Source organism: Artemia franciscana, chromosome 18, assembly GCF_032884065.1.
Source record: "Artemia franciscana chromosome 18, ASM3288406v1, whole genome shotgun sequence".
Classification (NCBI taxonomy): Eukaryota; Metazoa; Arthropoda; class Branchiopoda; order Anostraca; family Artemiidae; genus Artemia; species Artemia franciscana.
In genome coordinates this window covers 32,371,493-32,386,827 of record NC_088880.1, presented here as the reverse complement: position 1 = coordinate 32,386,827, position 15,335 = coordinate 32,371,493, and the positions used below count along the sequence as shown (strand labels likewise).

Sequence of the window (15,335 nt, the reverse complement as noted above, 5' to 3'; positions counted from 1 at the left end):
ATGGCAGCAGCCGAGGAAGCTGCTCAAAGAGTTTTTGCCAAAAAACTTGCTGCTGATAGAGAAAGTAAGAAAAGAAAGCGTTCCGAGGAATCACAAGAACAGCAAGAAAACAGGCTTGCAGCTGATAGAGAAAGTAAGAAAAGAAAGCGTGCCGGGGAATCACAAGAACAGCAAGAAAACAGGCTTGCGGCTAAAGAACGCAAAACCGCGCAGTTAGATGAAAATCCACCTGGACAGCGAGAGTCAAAACATATCAAAACTGAAAATGATAGCGATGATGATTGGGTTTGGGATTTTGACTTGGATAAGGTCATCAATGCCTGCCAGATTTAAGTTAAAAAAACAAAGGTTCGTCGATATGTACTTCATAGTGACGCTGAAAAATAAAGAAGAAAAAGAAAACTGAAAAAAGAAAAAAGGTAAAAAACTAAAAAAAAAACTAAAACGAAAAAACACTCAAAGAGAAATTACAGACCGGGACACAAATGACGACCGAGACAGAGGGAATATAAGTGACGACCGGGAACCTCAAAGAGAAATTACAGACTGGGACGGCCGGACACAAATCACGACCGGGACACAGGGAATATAAATGACGACCGGGACACAGGGATTGTTCGAATAGAAATTACAGACCGGGACACCGGGACACAAATGACGACCGGGACACCGGGCACAGGGAATATAAATGACGACCGGGACACTCAAAGAGAAATTACAAACCCACCGGGACACAAATGACGACCGGGACACAGGGAATATAAATGACGACCGGGACAAAGGGACACAACATTAGAATTAATGAGGTATAGATCTGAATACGGATTATTTTTCCCATGGACAATTATATGTTGCATGTTCAAGAGTCAGTAAACCTGACAATCTATTTATATGCACAGACAATGGGACAGCGAAGAATGTTGTATATTCGCATGTTTTACGTAGTTAAAAACATATATTTATATCTTTCTCTATTCACAGGTGGGACACAGGGACACAACTACAATGGCGTGTAACTAATATGGCGCGTAACGACTTACGCGCGCGGGGGGCTTGGGGGGGCGCGAAGCGCCACCCCAACAGCTAGTCTATATATATAAAAATAAGTTGTCTGTCTGTCTGTCTGTGGATCAGGTGACGTCATGTTTCTGTGTTGACTGACGTCATGAAATTAGTTGTCGTCATTTTTGCTTTGACGGTGACGTCATTCAAGATATTTAATCATGAAGTTAGTTGTCGTCATTTCGAAACCCTTTGGCAGCACATTAATATTGCTTGCGGGAGATATCAGGCAAACATTACCTATAATACCTAGATCAACTCCTGCAGACGAAATGAATGCTTGCCTGAAAAATTCTAATTTATGGGCACACGTAAAAATGTTAAAATTAACTACAAATATGCGTGTCCGATTGCAAAACAATGACTCTGGTCAAACATTTTCAGATCAATTGCTGGCAATTGGAAATGGAAAGCTCCCAGTAGACTCAATTTCAGGACGTATACAACTACCTGCTGATTTCTGTAATTTAGTGACGTCCAAAAATGAATTGATTGAAAAATTATTTCCGAATACTCTAAAAAATTATAAAAATAATAAATAGCTAAGTGAAAGAGCGATTCTCGCACCCAAAAGTATAGACGTCCATGAAATCAACAATATTGTTTTGACCAAGAGTCGAGACCAGGCAGTCCTTTACAAGTCAGTCGACACAGTTTTGGAACCAAATGAAGCGGTTAATTATCCATCTGAATTTTTTAATTCCATAGATCTTTCAGGGTTTCCACCACACGTGCTACAACTAAAAATAGGCGTACCAATAATACTTTTAAGAAATATCAACCCACCAAAGCTTTGCAATGGCACGCGACTTGCCGTAAAAAAAAACAAAACAATGGAAAACCTAATAGAGGCCACAATCTTGACAGGGCGTTTTGAGGGTGAGGCTGTTCTTATTCCTCGCATTCCCATGATTCCAAGGGATCTGCCTTTTCAATTTAAAAGATTGCAATTCTACATTCGATTAGAATTTGCAATCACCATTAACAAAGCTCAAGGTCAATCATTAGAAAAATGTGGTATAGATCTTAATACTGATTGTTTTTCCCATGGACAATTGTACGTTGCATGTTCGAGGGTCCGTAAACCTGACAATCTATTTATATGCAGCGACAATTGGACAGCGAAGAATGTTGTATATTCGCAAGTTTTACGCAGTTAATTTGTATTGTATCTATCTAACTATCTATCTATATAAGAACGAGTTGTGTGTATGCATGTTTGTTTGTTTGTAAAAAGAGCGTTTGCATATAACGTCATTATTAGTACATACGGCTTTGTATATGCACAGACAATGGGAAAGCCAAGAATGTTGTATATCTGCAAAATTTACGTAGTTTAACTCCTGCAGACGAAATGAATGCTTGCCTGAAAAATTCTAAATTATGGGCACACGTAAAAATATTAAAATTAACTACAAATATGCGTGTCTGATTGCAAAACGATGACTCTGGTCAAACATTTTCAGATCAATTGCTGGCAATTGGAAACGGAAAGCTCCCAGTAGACTGTGAGAAGTCCCTTTCTATTATTTATGTATTGCCTTATATTATATTCTATAATATAACATACACTATACGCCATAGCTATACGACATATAATTTTACGACAGGCTGACATCCTCGAATTCTTGTTTACCCATTATTTACCAGTTTATTTTTAGACGGGTAACCTTCACCTACGATCAAGTTCAACAGGCTGACACCTTCAAACCCTTGTTTATCCATTTTTATTTGTCTGCCCGTATTTACCTTGAGCGTTCGATAACCTTCAACCTATAGTCAAACTCAAAGCTTTAATTTATTACAAAACCGGACCAGAGAGGGCCCCTTAAAAGCGAATGTTAGAACAATATTCGGGGAGTTCTGATTCACAATTTCTGGACGACAGATAGATATAACAACCCTGCTACTTATATTTGGCTTATCGTTTTTCCTCTTGGACCAGCATTCTTTCTTGGATAATAGCTTTTCAATTAATACGAGGGACAGCCTGTCGTGTGTATTTACAAGATCTAACGTAAGTTTTTTATTTTCCAGATTTATATTTCTTCGCCCAAGCAAGGACTTTTCATCAACGAGAAAGAACTCTCCAGCTCAACTTCTTTCCACTTTATATTTCTTTACCTGTTTTTTTACATACTCCTTCTAAAATAAAATTCCTTGTCTTGAGAGATTGTGACTTATAATAGGACTTAGGGAACAGATAGACTGTTGCCATAGTAGATAGAAGAGTGAACCTACTCGCACATTGAATACTAGTGACACGCTACCATAATTCAAAGCACTAGTATTCGCTTACTCACCCCAAAGGGTGGAACCTTACAAAGTGGTGGTAGCGGTGTTCTTTTCTGCTCTATGGTGGCATTCTTACTGTTTTCTATCTATTTTTTTCATTTGATTTTTCCCCCTACAATTTTTTCTTCGCCCGAGTCGGCTCATTTTTAGCAAAGGAGATTCCCATATTCCTATCTATAAGCTAGAATTTTCTTGTCTATAGACTAATGTACTAGTTTCACCAAGTACGATAAGTTTTTCCTCATTAATTTATGATTTTAGTCTCTTTGCATTATCCATAGATCATTTTTTTTGCATTTTCTTTACTGTCTGTAACATCAATAGATTTTTATTGAATCATTCTAAAATTAACGCTACATATCTGTCTCCTAATACATTTTATTGCTTCTTGTAAGGATTTATGATGTCCACCGGAAATTCAAGTAACCCGACAAATATCCCAGATAATTCTCAATTAGCCTATCAACAGGTCCCTTCTCAAATAACCCATCAGATGGTAGTTGACCCTTTTTCACACATTCAAACTTTAACAAAACCATCGGAAGTAAAGACTTGGATAAGACAACTTAAAAGCATGAAGGCTACTCTAAAATGGGACGATGATTATACTTTAGTTATGGCGTCAAACACCTGTAGAGGAATTTTTCAGCGGTATGTGGACGAAATAATTGAGTCGGGAAACACTTTTACGCTTGACGACCTATGCGAAAAATTGTTAAGAAATGTAGGTGCTAGAAAAACCCCTCGGCAATGTCTGCAGGCAATAGTAGAAATGAAGCAAAAACCAGAGGAAGCTGTCTTTGAATTTTATATGAGATTAAAGACGGGAAAGATAGATTATTGTAAAGCAGAAGGGTTAGACAACTCAAAAAGTATAGATGCATTTGCCTTAGTCGATTCAATTGTTCTGCAAGCGTTCGAGACGGGGCTGCGGAGTGAGCTCCAAGAAGCGGTTAGGTTAAGACAAGATGATTATGATAATCTAGACGAAGCACTCGAAATCGCCCAAACTATCGAGTCAGTAAAATCTAGCCTCAGATCTAACAGCCAAATGGACCAATTTGAATATCTTACGGCAGGGGTCGCAGAAATAAATATTAGTAGAACCAGAACTCCCCATGGGCAAGCAGGAAGGGCTGCCCGTGGTAACAACTTTTCAAATCAATACAATTCTTACCAGCAGGGTCCACGCCAGATGACCCGGCACTCAAATACGAGGAATACCTTTTTTCAGTCTAGAAATTATCAAGGGCCACGGGGATTGCATTCACAAGGTCCAGGGAGGCACTATGAAAGAGATCCCAGAGATAGCTATAATTATTCTAGGCCTAGAAGCCATTTTGATCAAAGAGGCAGTTCTACTCCACATTTTAGAGGTCGACTTAATTCAGGGCTCAATTATGAAGAAAATAGATATTTTGTTAGGAGCGACCCGAATAGGAATGGTAATTACCACGGTGCTTTTAACTCACACCGAGGATCGCAGTTTAGTGGTGGTCGTTCCGATTTAGCTTTGAATTCCCCTTCGCGAAATAATTATGAGGGCAGGTTTGAAGGTCAGAGAGGTCGAAATTCTAATCGGTCTCAACAACAGATTGGTAGAGGTCGCGGACAGATGAGGGGTCAGAATAGTTATCGTGGGATACCTGCACCAGAGCGTAGAAATGCCCGTTTTCAGGAAAATCACCGAGAAGCTGGTTTTATGGCGGAGAATTATGACGATCCGAGTTTACCTTTCAACCGTTTTGAAGATACAACCAATTACAATGAAGATCAATCTTCCCCCTTAGACGGGTCTTTAAACTTGAACGCCAGGTTCCGGCACTAACGGTGGAACCGGCATTTTCCCCTTCAAAACCGTTAGATGTTTGTTTTGTCAGTTATATAGCTAGAGACCAAAAGCGAAAACTCGAAAGTCAAGGTTTTCCATTTTTACACAAGGTTAAAGTCAATAGCCTAGACATTTTTTGTTTTGTTGACACGGGCTGCAGTCGATTATTAATTGGGTATGATTTATTCCGAAAAATTCTTCCAGCACAAAATTTAATATTCACTGGTTCAAAGGTAAAATCACTTTCTGGAGATTTTCTTGATGTCGCAGGAGAAACGGAAGTACTCATCACTATACCAGGTTTTCGCCCAGTTCACTGGCTAGCTCTTGTAATTCGTGGATTATCGTTCGATGTAATGTTAGGGTACGATCTTTTGCGTCATTTAAATTGCTACCTTGAAATGGCCACTCATACGATTCTTCCTAATGATCCTTCAATTTCGTTCCCAGATGAAATGGACTTTGCATTTTTCAGTTCTGAAAATTTGGCTCGTGGCTGTATTACATTGGCTAAGAAGACATCTATCCCTCCTCGTTCTATGGTCCTCTTAGATTGTCGTGCTAGGCCAATGGGTCAGGAGCTTCCTGCAGGAGCAGCAATTCTTTTCACTCCAGCAAAAGAAGAATCATCATTACATCCTTATGCTCTCGAGTACTCCGGGAATAGGTTTCTTATTCCGTATTTCAACAATAGTGGGGACGTTAGAGAAATTTCTAGGAGAGAGGTTCTTGGTTACTTTCAGGAAATCGACGAAAATAGCCTTAGCCAAGCTTTTCCACTGGAGGAATTTTGGAAAGAAGGAGACGCTATTCTGGCCGCTTACACAAATTCTGAAAACACATCGAAAATAGAAGAACAAATTGACAAGGTAAAGTTGGAACATTTGGATCAAAATCTAAAGGAAAAATTACGGAGGCTATTGGAAATGTACGGGAGAATGTTCGCACAATCAACCTACGACGTTGGTCAAAACAACATTATGGAAGCAGAAATTGACATCAACCCAGACGTACCAATACACAAGGTTAAGCAGTTCAACCTCCCATTGCTACAACAAAAGGCCTTAGAATCCCATGTTCAGGCTATGTTAAAGGCGGGCATTATCAAGCCAGGAAGAAGTCCTTACCAGTCTCCAGTTTTTATCATCGCAAAACCAGTTAATGGCGTCATTCCAGAGCGCAGTCAACTGGACGTAACAAATTCTAGATTCCTGATTGATGTCCGAAACGTGAATCAAGCTATACGTCGATCAGCGTGGCCTCTGACAAGGGCAGATGACATCTTTAGCACCCTAGGTTTGTCCGGAGCTCGTTTCATCTCTATTATCGACGTGTCGCATGGATTCTACAATGTCAATCTTCACGAAAAGAGCAAGAAATATTTTAGCTTCTCTTCCCCAGTTACAGGTCAACAAATGATCTTCCAGCGACTTCCACAAGGAGCGTCTCCATCTCCGCAAATTTTTCAGGAATTTATGTCTATTCTGTTCGAGGGAATGCAATCTTTTGTACGTTTTTACATCGATGATCTGGTAATCTTCAGCCAATCCAAAGACGAGCATCTCACTCACTTGGAAAAGGTATTTCAGAGATTGACAGAGCAGAACATACGAATAAAAAGCACAAAATGTCAATTTTTCACAAAGAAAGTTTCCTTATTGGGTTTCATCATCACACCAGAAGGAGTGAAACCACAGGAGAGCAAAATCAGAGAAATTGTACAGTTGAAACCTCCACGCAACATCAAGGAACTTCGTAGTTTTCTCGGACTCACTGGATTTTACCGAAGATTTTTCTTGAACTATGCTAAATTGACCTCCTGTTTTACACGGCTGCTTCGCAAGGACACAAAATGGGAATGGGAAGAAGAGCAGCAATCCTGTTTCAATCTTTGAAGGAAGAAATCTCTAAATCAGTCTTCTTGAAGTTTCCTTACCATGACGGCAGACCATACTACATCATTACAGACAGCAGCAAGGACGTATCCGCCAGCGCTTTGTTACAAAAGGACGACGACAACAGGTGGCGACTGATTTCCACACACTCAAGAGTACATAGTCTAGCGATGAGTCGATCTTGCAACTTCACTAGAGAACTTTTCGCAATTGTTGATGGATTAAAGAGATTTTCTTACGAGATTTTTGGAAGAGAAACTTATATACTGACAGATTGCAAAGCCATAACTTACATGCAAAAGTCAAGAGATGTCGACTCGAAGCTTTATAGAATCAGTGTCATGTTGTCAGACAAAAACATAAAATGGCTCTATATTAAGGGGAAGCTCAACCCAGTTGATGTATTAAGCCGACCACCAGACGACACGCTTCTTCAAACTCGACCTTTCTCACTCGCGGATGAAGAAGCAGAGTTTTTGGCAGCGACGGTACAGACAGAATCAACGTCGATGAATTCAACTTCGCCGAAAGGAAGTTTAGACTTTCTAGGTTTGGAAGGTCAACAGATTAGGAAGTATCAGATGAATGACGTAGAATTAGCACCAATTATAAGCTTAATGCTTCAGCACGGGACAAATGATTACGCGAAATTTGAATTTAGTAGCACAAATGGGGATGCCCTGCAAAGACAGGAAGACCGGGACGCCGGGTTGAGATTTAATGAAGATAGAAATGGCAAAAAATAGCCATATTACAGTTAGTCCACAGGACCATGACTCCTTAGGAGAGGCTGCTAGTCTCCAAGACCAGCCTGATTATATTGATACTTCGGAAAGAAATGAGAAATTGAATGATATGAAAGGAAATGAATGTATATTTATAGATCTACAAATAAATCCAGGAAAGCTTGAAAAGTTATTGGAAAAGTGGAATATTGTGCCATGGCTGCAGAAGGAAGTTGACAGGCTCACTTTGTGGGAGAGGATCTTTACAACTAATGATTCCTAGGTGCCTGATTTATGGTGTTTTACAACTGTCGCCTTCACATGTCCTCATGGCCGCCCACCATAACGCGGAAAGAAGCCTAGTCAAACTAAGAAATTTCTGCTATTTCGACAAGATGTCGACACATATGAAGAATGAGGCTCAGAATTGCCATATTTGCATGCGTAGAAATATTACCCCCAAAGTTGTGCCCGAGCTACAAAAGAATGTCTCCGCTGAAATAAGCTTTGAAACGTGGTGTTTGGACACTTTAGGTCCTTTGCCTTTGTCTGGAGGCAACAAATATGTCGTTGTCTGCGTAGATGTCCGTACTTCCTTAGTTGTCTTAGAACCCGTACCTGATGTTACTTCAGAGACTATTTGTAAATTTTTACTGCGTCGCGTTATTTCTTATTTTGGAATGTTTCGTTTTCTATTGACAGATTGTCACGCGGCTTTCCGCTCAAGTCTTTTCAAACGACTCATGAGTTTCTTGAAGGTGAAGAAACTCTTCACCAGTCCTCGAGCTCCCTCCACGAATGGAGCAGCAGAGAATAAGGTCAAACTCTGCAAACGTCTAATTTGTAAATATATTGATGTAACTTCAGGATCCTGGAGTGAATTTATTTATCTGTGTCAATTTATTTTAAACAGTTCGATCAGTCAGCCAAGAGGGTTCTCGCCCTATGCCTTAGCATTTGCTCATGAACCTATTAATCTCCTTGATATGCAGATCTCACGACCTCGACTCCAGGTATATCAAGATGACGAGGACTATGCAGTCCAGCTTTTGAAGGAAATTTTCACTACCTACCACATTTCCAGTAAGGTCCTCCTACAAGAGCGAGGAAGACAGGCAGAACAGTTTAATAAGGGTTGCACCAAGGTCCCTTTATTGTCTGTTGGAAGCGTAGTCTACATCAAGGATGACACAATAAAACCTGGTACCCCAAAGGGCGTTAGTTTTCGATATATCGGTCCATACTGTGTTTTGCAAGAAATGCATAAAAATGTATTTCTTTTGCAGTCCTTACAGGAACCTTATAAAAGGAGAATGGCCAACATCCGGTTACTTAAAGTTGTTGATGAGAGTCAAGTATTCCTCTCAAAACATCCAATATTTTCTAAGGGGATGGAGAAAGCTTTCCCAAGTCAGACGGAGCCGAGTAGTTCTTCTAACGGATCTACAACAAATCCAACAATGAGAACATTCGCGCTGCGCTCTGGAAATATATTTTCAAGAAAGCCAGAGGACACTAGACAACAACAAAATAATTTAAATAACACCGATAAAAACATCCAAATGGCACAGGATAGCATCGACACCCGACCCCCAGCCCAGAACCAAAATTGGGAGATTCCATCGCAGTCAGAATGCAGTCCACCATCAAACTCCAGTCTTTTCCACAGTATGCGCGAGGATAAAGGAGAAAAGTCAGACGAGTCTGTGGACGGTCCAGATGAACCCACTATCTGTCAGGAGAAAGGGTTACCCATCGTCGAAATGGACGATACGGGAACAACTTCAACCCCTAATCGACCTAAGCGAGGTACATATAAACCGGCTGGCTTCTACAAGCTTAGTCCTGTCTCAATACGAGGTCGTCGATTCTGAGAAATAGTCTTGGTTGTTGTTTTACTCTCATGTCATTTATTAGTAGGTTAGGGGTAGGTAATTGGTAAAGGAAAAAAATTCTGTTGGTTTTTCGCATTAGTTCACTAGTCAACTGTTCAGAGAATGGCTAGAAAAAAAGTCCGAATACTCACTAGGTCAATTTTTATTGAAGATTGTTCATTCAGAGTTCCATAATACCACATTTCCAAAGTATGGTGACTTGGTTTCAGATTTAAATCCTTGTATTAGTCAACGCTCTTGAAGAAAAGGGTTAAGTCGGTGCCTAGTTTATTGGGGCCCTAAAACGATTTCCTTCATTGCAGGACTCTCGGCAATCGCAAAACTCTTTTCTGTGGAATGTGGTCAAAATGGCTCTTTATCCTTCTCGTCTCAGAGGTATCCGGCTCTGTCAAAGATCGAACTAAAAGTTTTGTGTCACAAGGCATGGCTTTCCGTAAGGTAGGAAAAATGACCCCTACTAGCGGAAATTATAAACTCATTATTCACGTCAATATTTCGCAAATTAACGAAGGGTTAGATGCAATCGGAAATAAAATAAGAAATAGTACAAATGAAATGTTGGAACAATTATCCTTTGGTTTAAACCCAAAAGGATTAAAATCACCTGCACCAACAGCCAAACGCTTGTTCGAGCAATTCCACGAAAGTCAAATTTTAGGATCCCAATTAACTAACTGGCCTAGATTCCGCAATGAATTTGCACAGAGGGTCATCACCAAACGCAACTCTTTGCTGGTCGAGGTCCAAATGGCTGAAAAAGTCTTAAATAGCATTAGATCTCTTATGCAAGTGAAAAGAAATAAAATTCCCAGAAGTTTAATACCTGGTCTTGGCAACATCATAGGTTATGTCGCTGGATTAGCCACTGATAGTCAGGTTCAGGAGGTACAAGAACAACTAAAGGACATAAAGAAAACAAATGACAAAGTTTCACATTTCTTAACCTCAGCAACTAGCATTATCCATTCTTTAGAACAGGATGTCGTAAGGGTTCAGGAGGACACTTTTAACATAGTTAATGAAACTCTCCTAGCTTTTCAAAAATCAATAATGGACAACCAAAAAGAAATAGTTAGCAATCTAGTTTTCGGAGTTGCATCACTCCAAACAAACTTGGAACGTGTCGCATGGCATTTAACTGCAGAAATCCGCAACCTGCAACATCGGTTATACGAAATTTTACATGCAGTTATGACTACATCCCTAAAAGGTTTTCCGGTGCAGCTATTAGACCCATCCGATTTAAGTCAAATTCTGACTAATATTGTCCAATCCCTCCCAAATCCCTATGCGCTAGCCATTTCTTCTAATGAAAATCTTTTGGACCTGGTTAAAATTGTAAAATGTGAACTCATGTCAACTTCAGAACAGTTAATAGTTGTGTGCTATTTACCACTGAATCGAATAGGCAGTGAATTTAACTTGTATGAAACAATATCAGTACCGTACAGAATAAGTGACTCCCAACATTATATTAAAACTCAACCTTCTTCCGACTTTTTTGCTGTAACAAATGATGCTGATTCATACCTGTTATTGAACCGTTATGATTTAGAATTTAATTGTGTATCCTATAAACAGAAAACCATTTGTGATAGCCATATAGTTCTGAGAAAAGCTAGCTTCAAATCATGCTCATATGCTGCTTTTACAGAAGATACAAGTGCAATTAACCAGTTATGCGAAAGGAAGGTAACAGCGTTCTCATCGCCATTTGCAGCTGTTTTAGACCAAGACGCCTATGTCTTTGCAAGCCCTACGTCAGGACCAGTTACCCTAGGTCTTGTCTGTCCTGAATCAAATTTATTTTTAACTAATCAAACTTATAAACATTATTCAATCAACGTTAGTGAAGCCCAAGTTTTTTCTATCAACAGTGAGTGTAAAATTAGTCATTCGTCTTTTATAATTCAAGATTTTTATAGCCCTGTCACTTCGTTTCTTGCCAAATCTTTTTCGCCCGTATCAGAGGTGGAAAAGCTTATTTTACCATTAGATCAAGTTACGTCAAAATTTACCATTAAAGAACTGAATGAGTACTGGCAAGAAAAATTAATATCAAAAACTAATAGAATTGACAAAACTATTGAACTTCCACTCGAACTCTTTTTGACGAGCGAACCAACCAGTACTCATCCACCGTCATTAACACCAATTTTTATACTCTTAACTATATTAACAATTGCAGTTATTTTATGTATGTGCATATCTCTGCATTTATACAGAGAACTTAGTAAATATTCTGATACAATGTTTATGCCTATCCAAAATCTGAGGGAAGAAATTCCTCCAGAAGAAGGAGCCTTGTGAAAAATTTATCTTGCGACTAAATGTTCAAAAGGGGTTGATCGAAACTGAAGAAAAATTTGAATTTTTAGCTGGGAGCCTACTATACATAAATAAACATTAAATAAGGTTTCAGGGAGGAATTTGGAAAAGAGAAAACAATTACTTCGATATTTTCTCCCCCCCCCTTCATATTCATTACTTGCTCTTCATAGCTTAGCCTAAGTTATTAAATTTCCCACGAGGGGTATTTACATTCTTCAAAGTCGAGTGATTGACAATTAAGGGTTATTCAAGAACCTCATTGCAAAAAGGGACGTACTACCGTTACCTGGCAAACGAAAAAAATGCACCCCTTGGCAAAGCAGTCGATATATTACGTGGTTAGTCAACCCTATATTTTGACACCATATACAGATTTACGTAAAACCCTTTCTGTCTGCTCAGGCATGTCGAGCTTATATGACATAACAAAGGGGTCAACACTCTGACGAATGCTACGTAAGTATAAATATACCACAATCGGGAATTTTCATAACTAGACTAAAAGAAGTATATTCGTATGAAAATTTTTTTTACCGAAGTATTTCAAACTCTTACGAAAAGTTCATATCAGTAAAGATATTTGGGGTATTGCACCAGGGAGATTCATTTAAAATTCAGCTTCGAATAACCGCTAACGTTAGTAAAATTTGTGTAGTGTACTGATTTTAAAGAAAAGAAAAAAAGAACCCTTGAAAAAAAGAAGACACTGAAAAAAAAGGAGAACGCTTGAAAAAAAAACAAGACTGGAGAAAAAAAAGGAAAAAAGAATGATAACTCCGGCGATCCAAGGAAAAAAAGAAAAAAAGGAAACAAGGGATAAACAGATTTTTTATCATCTAATTCAATTATTTCTTGATGTTCCTTGTGAAAGAATTTTGTTTTGTCAAAGATTTTGTTCTGTTAAAGATTTTGTTCTGTTAAAGATTTTGTTCTGTCAAAGATTTTGTTCTGTCAAAGATTTTGTTCTGTCAAAGATTTTGTTCTGTCAAAGATTTTGTTCTGTCAAAGATTTTGTTCTGTCAAAGATTTTGTTCTGTCAAAGATTTTGTTCTGTCAAAGATTTTGTTCTGTCAAAGATTTTGTTCTGTCAAAGATTTTGTTCTGTCAAAGATTTTGTTATGTCAAAGATTAAGTTCTGTCAAAGATTCAGTAGTGTTCACTTTATGTATTTGTGCAGTGTTAATCCTTGACGAGTCAATACTAATATTGACAAGAACCAATGTTTTTCGTAGCTTTGCCTTAGTGATGGTATATCATTGTATAACCATATATTATATGCTGTGTAATGAGTTCTTGTTCGGCACAAGTTTAAATTCTAAAGTTGACATAAGTTCACACACAAATCAAAGTGACTAACTTATAGAGCAAATAATATTAAGGGAAGAAATGGATAAACGTGATGACATATTTAATCACTTTACTAATACACCGTACCTCTCTTATAATTATTCCAAAACTATAGTGAATTCCCTCGGACAAAGTGAAAAAAAATAAAAAAAATAAAAATCTTTTTCGTCATGTTTTTATCATTTTTTTTTTCATGAATTCTTTCATTTCATGAAACCTAATGGGTTAGGGTGTTATAGATATTTTTTTTCCAGACACTTCGATCTTTAGTGTTTAATGTTCAATGTTTTATACCTTCTATTTTTCAGATTCTTCTCGTATAGTAGATACCTAGATGATACAAAATTACACACAACAGTTTTAAACAACACAAAGGCGGCTTGTTGGTGTAGCACCGAGCCGTGCTTTTTCGAAGCTGGGGAGTATGTGAGAAGTCCCTTTCTATTATTTATGTATTGCCTTATATTATATTCTATAATATAACATACACTATACGCCATAGCTATACGACATATAATTTTACGACAGGCTGACATCCTCGAATTCTTGTTTACCCATTATTTACCAGTTTATTTTTAGACGGGTAACCTTCACCTACGATCAAGTTCAACAGGCTGACACCTTCAAACCCTTGTTTATCCATTTTTATTTGTCTGCCCGTATTTACCTTGAGCGTTCGATAACCTTCAACCTATAGCCAAACTCAAAGCTTTAATTTATTACAAAACCGGACCAGAGAGGGCCCCTTAAAAGCGAATGTTAGAACAATATTCGGGGAGTTCTGATTCACAATTTCTGGACGACAGATAGATATAACAACCCTGCTACTTATATTTGGCTTATCGTTTTTCCTCTTGGACCAGCATTCTTTCTTGGATAATAGCTTTTCAATTAATACGAGGGACAGCCTGTCGTGTGTATTTACAAGATCTAACGTAAGTTTTTTATTTTCCAGATTTATATTTCTTCGCCCAAGCAAGGACTTTTCATCAACGAGAAAGAACTCTCCAGCTCAACTTCTTTCCACTTTATATTTCTTTACCTGTTTTTTTACATACTCCTTCTAAAATAAAATTCCTTGTCTTGAGAGATTGTGACTTATAATAGGACTTAGGGAACAGATAGACTGTTGCCATAGTAGATAGAAGAGTGAACCTACTCGCACATTGAATACTAGTGACACGCTACCATAATTCAAAGCACTAGTATTCGCTTACTCACCCCAAAGGGTGGGACCTTACAAGACTCAATTTCAGGACGTATACAACTACCTCCTGATCTCTGTAATTTAGTGACGTCCAAAAATGAATTGATTGAAAAAGTATTTCCGAATATTCTAAAAAATTATAAAAATAATAAATGGCTAAGTGAAAGAGCGATTCTCGCGCCAAAAAATATAGACGTCCACGAAATCAACAATATGGTTTTGACCAAGATTCGAGACCAGGCAGTCCTTTACAAGTCAGTCGACACAGTTTTGAACCAAATGAAGCGGTTAATTATCCATCTGAATTTTTAAATTCCATAGATCCTTCAGGGTTTCCACCACACGTGCTACAACTAAAAATAGACGTACAAATAATACTTTTAAGAAATATCAACCCACCAAAGCTTTGCAATGGCACGCGACTTGCCGTTAAAAAAAACAATGGAAAACCTAATAGAGGCCACAATCTTGACAGGGCCTTTTGAGGGTGAGGCTGTTCTTATTCCTCGCATTCCCATGATTCCAACGGATCTGCCTTTTCAATTTAAAAGATTGCAATTCCCAATTCGATTAGCATTTGCTTTGTTGATGGTGATTGCTAATCAAACATTCCCTGTGTCTCCATCGTCATTTATATATCCCCCTGTGCCCCCACCGGCGTCCCCGTTGTAGTTGTGTCCCTGTGTCCCAGTCGTCATTTATAGTCGACAAACATGACGTCAGTCAACACACAAACATCACGTCAGT

General features: G+C 38.5%; 1 protein-coding gene and 1 long non-coding RNA gene across 2 annotated transcripts in view; both read left to right on the top strand.

Moving 5' to 3' along the window:
- Window positions 1–15,335, top strand: part of LOC136038882 (uncharacterized) — a 154,398-nt gene that overhangs the window by 15,266 nt on the left and 123,797 nt on the right. The window lies entirely within an intron of this gene.
- LOC136038881 (uncharacterized) lies at window positions 2,577–14,472 on the top strand. Its single transcript, XR_010620339.1, has 2 exons — window positions 2,577–3,079; window positions 13,690–14,472. It is a non-coding gene; the product is annotated as an uncharacterized LOC136038881 (long non-coding RNA).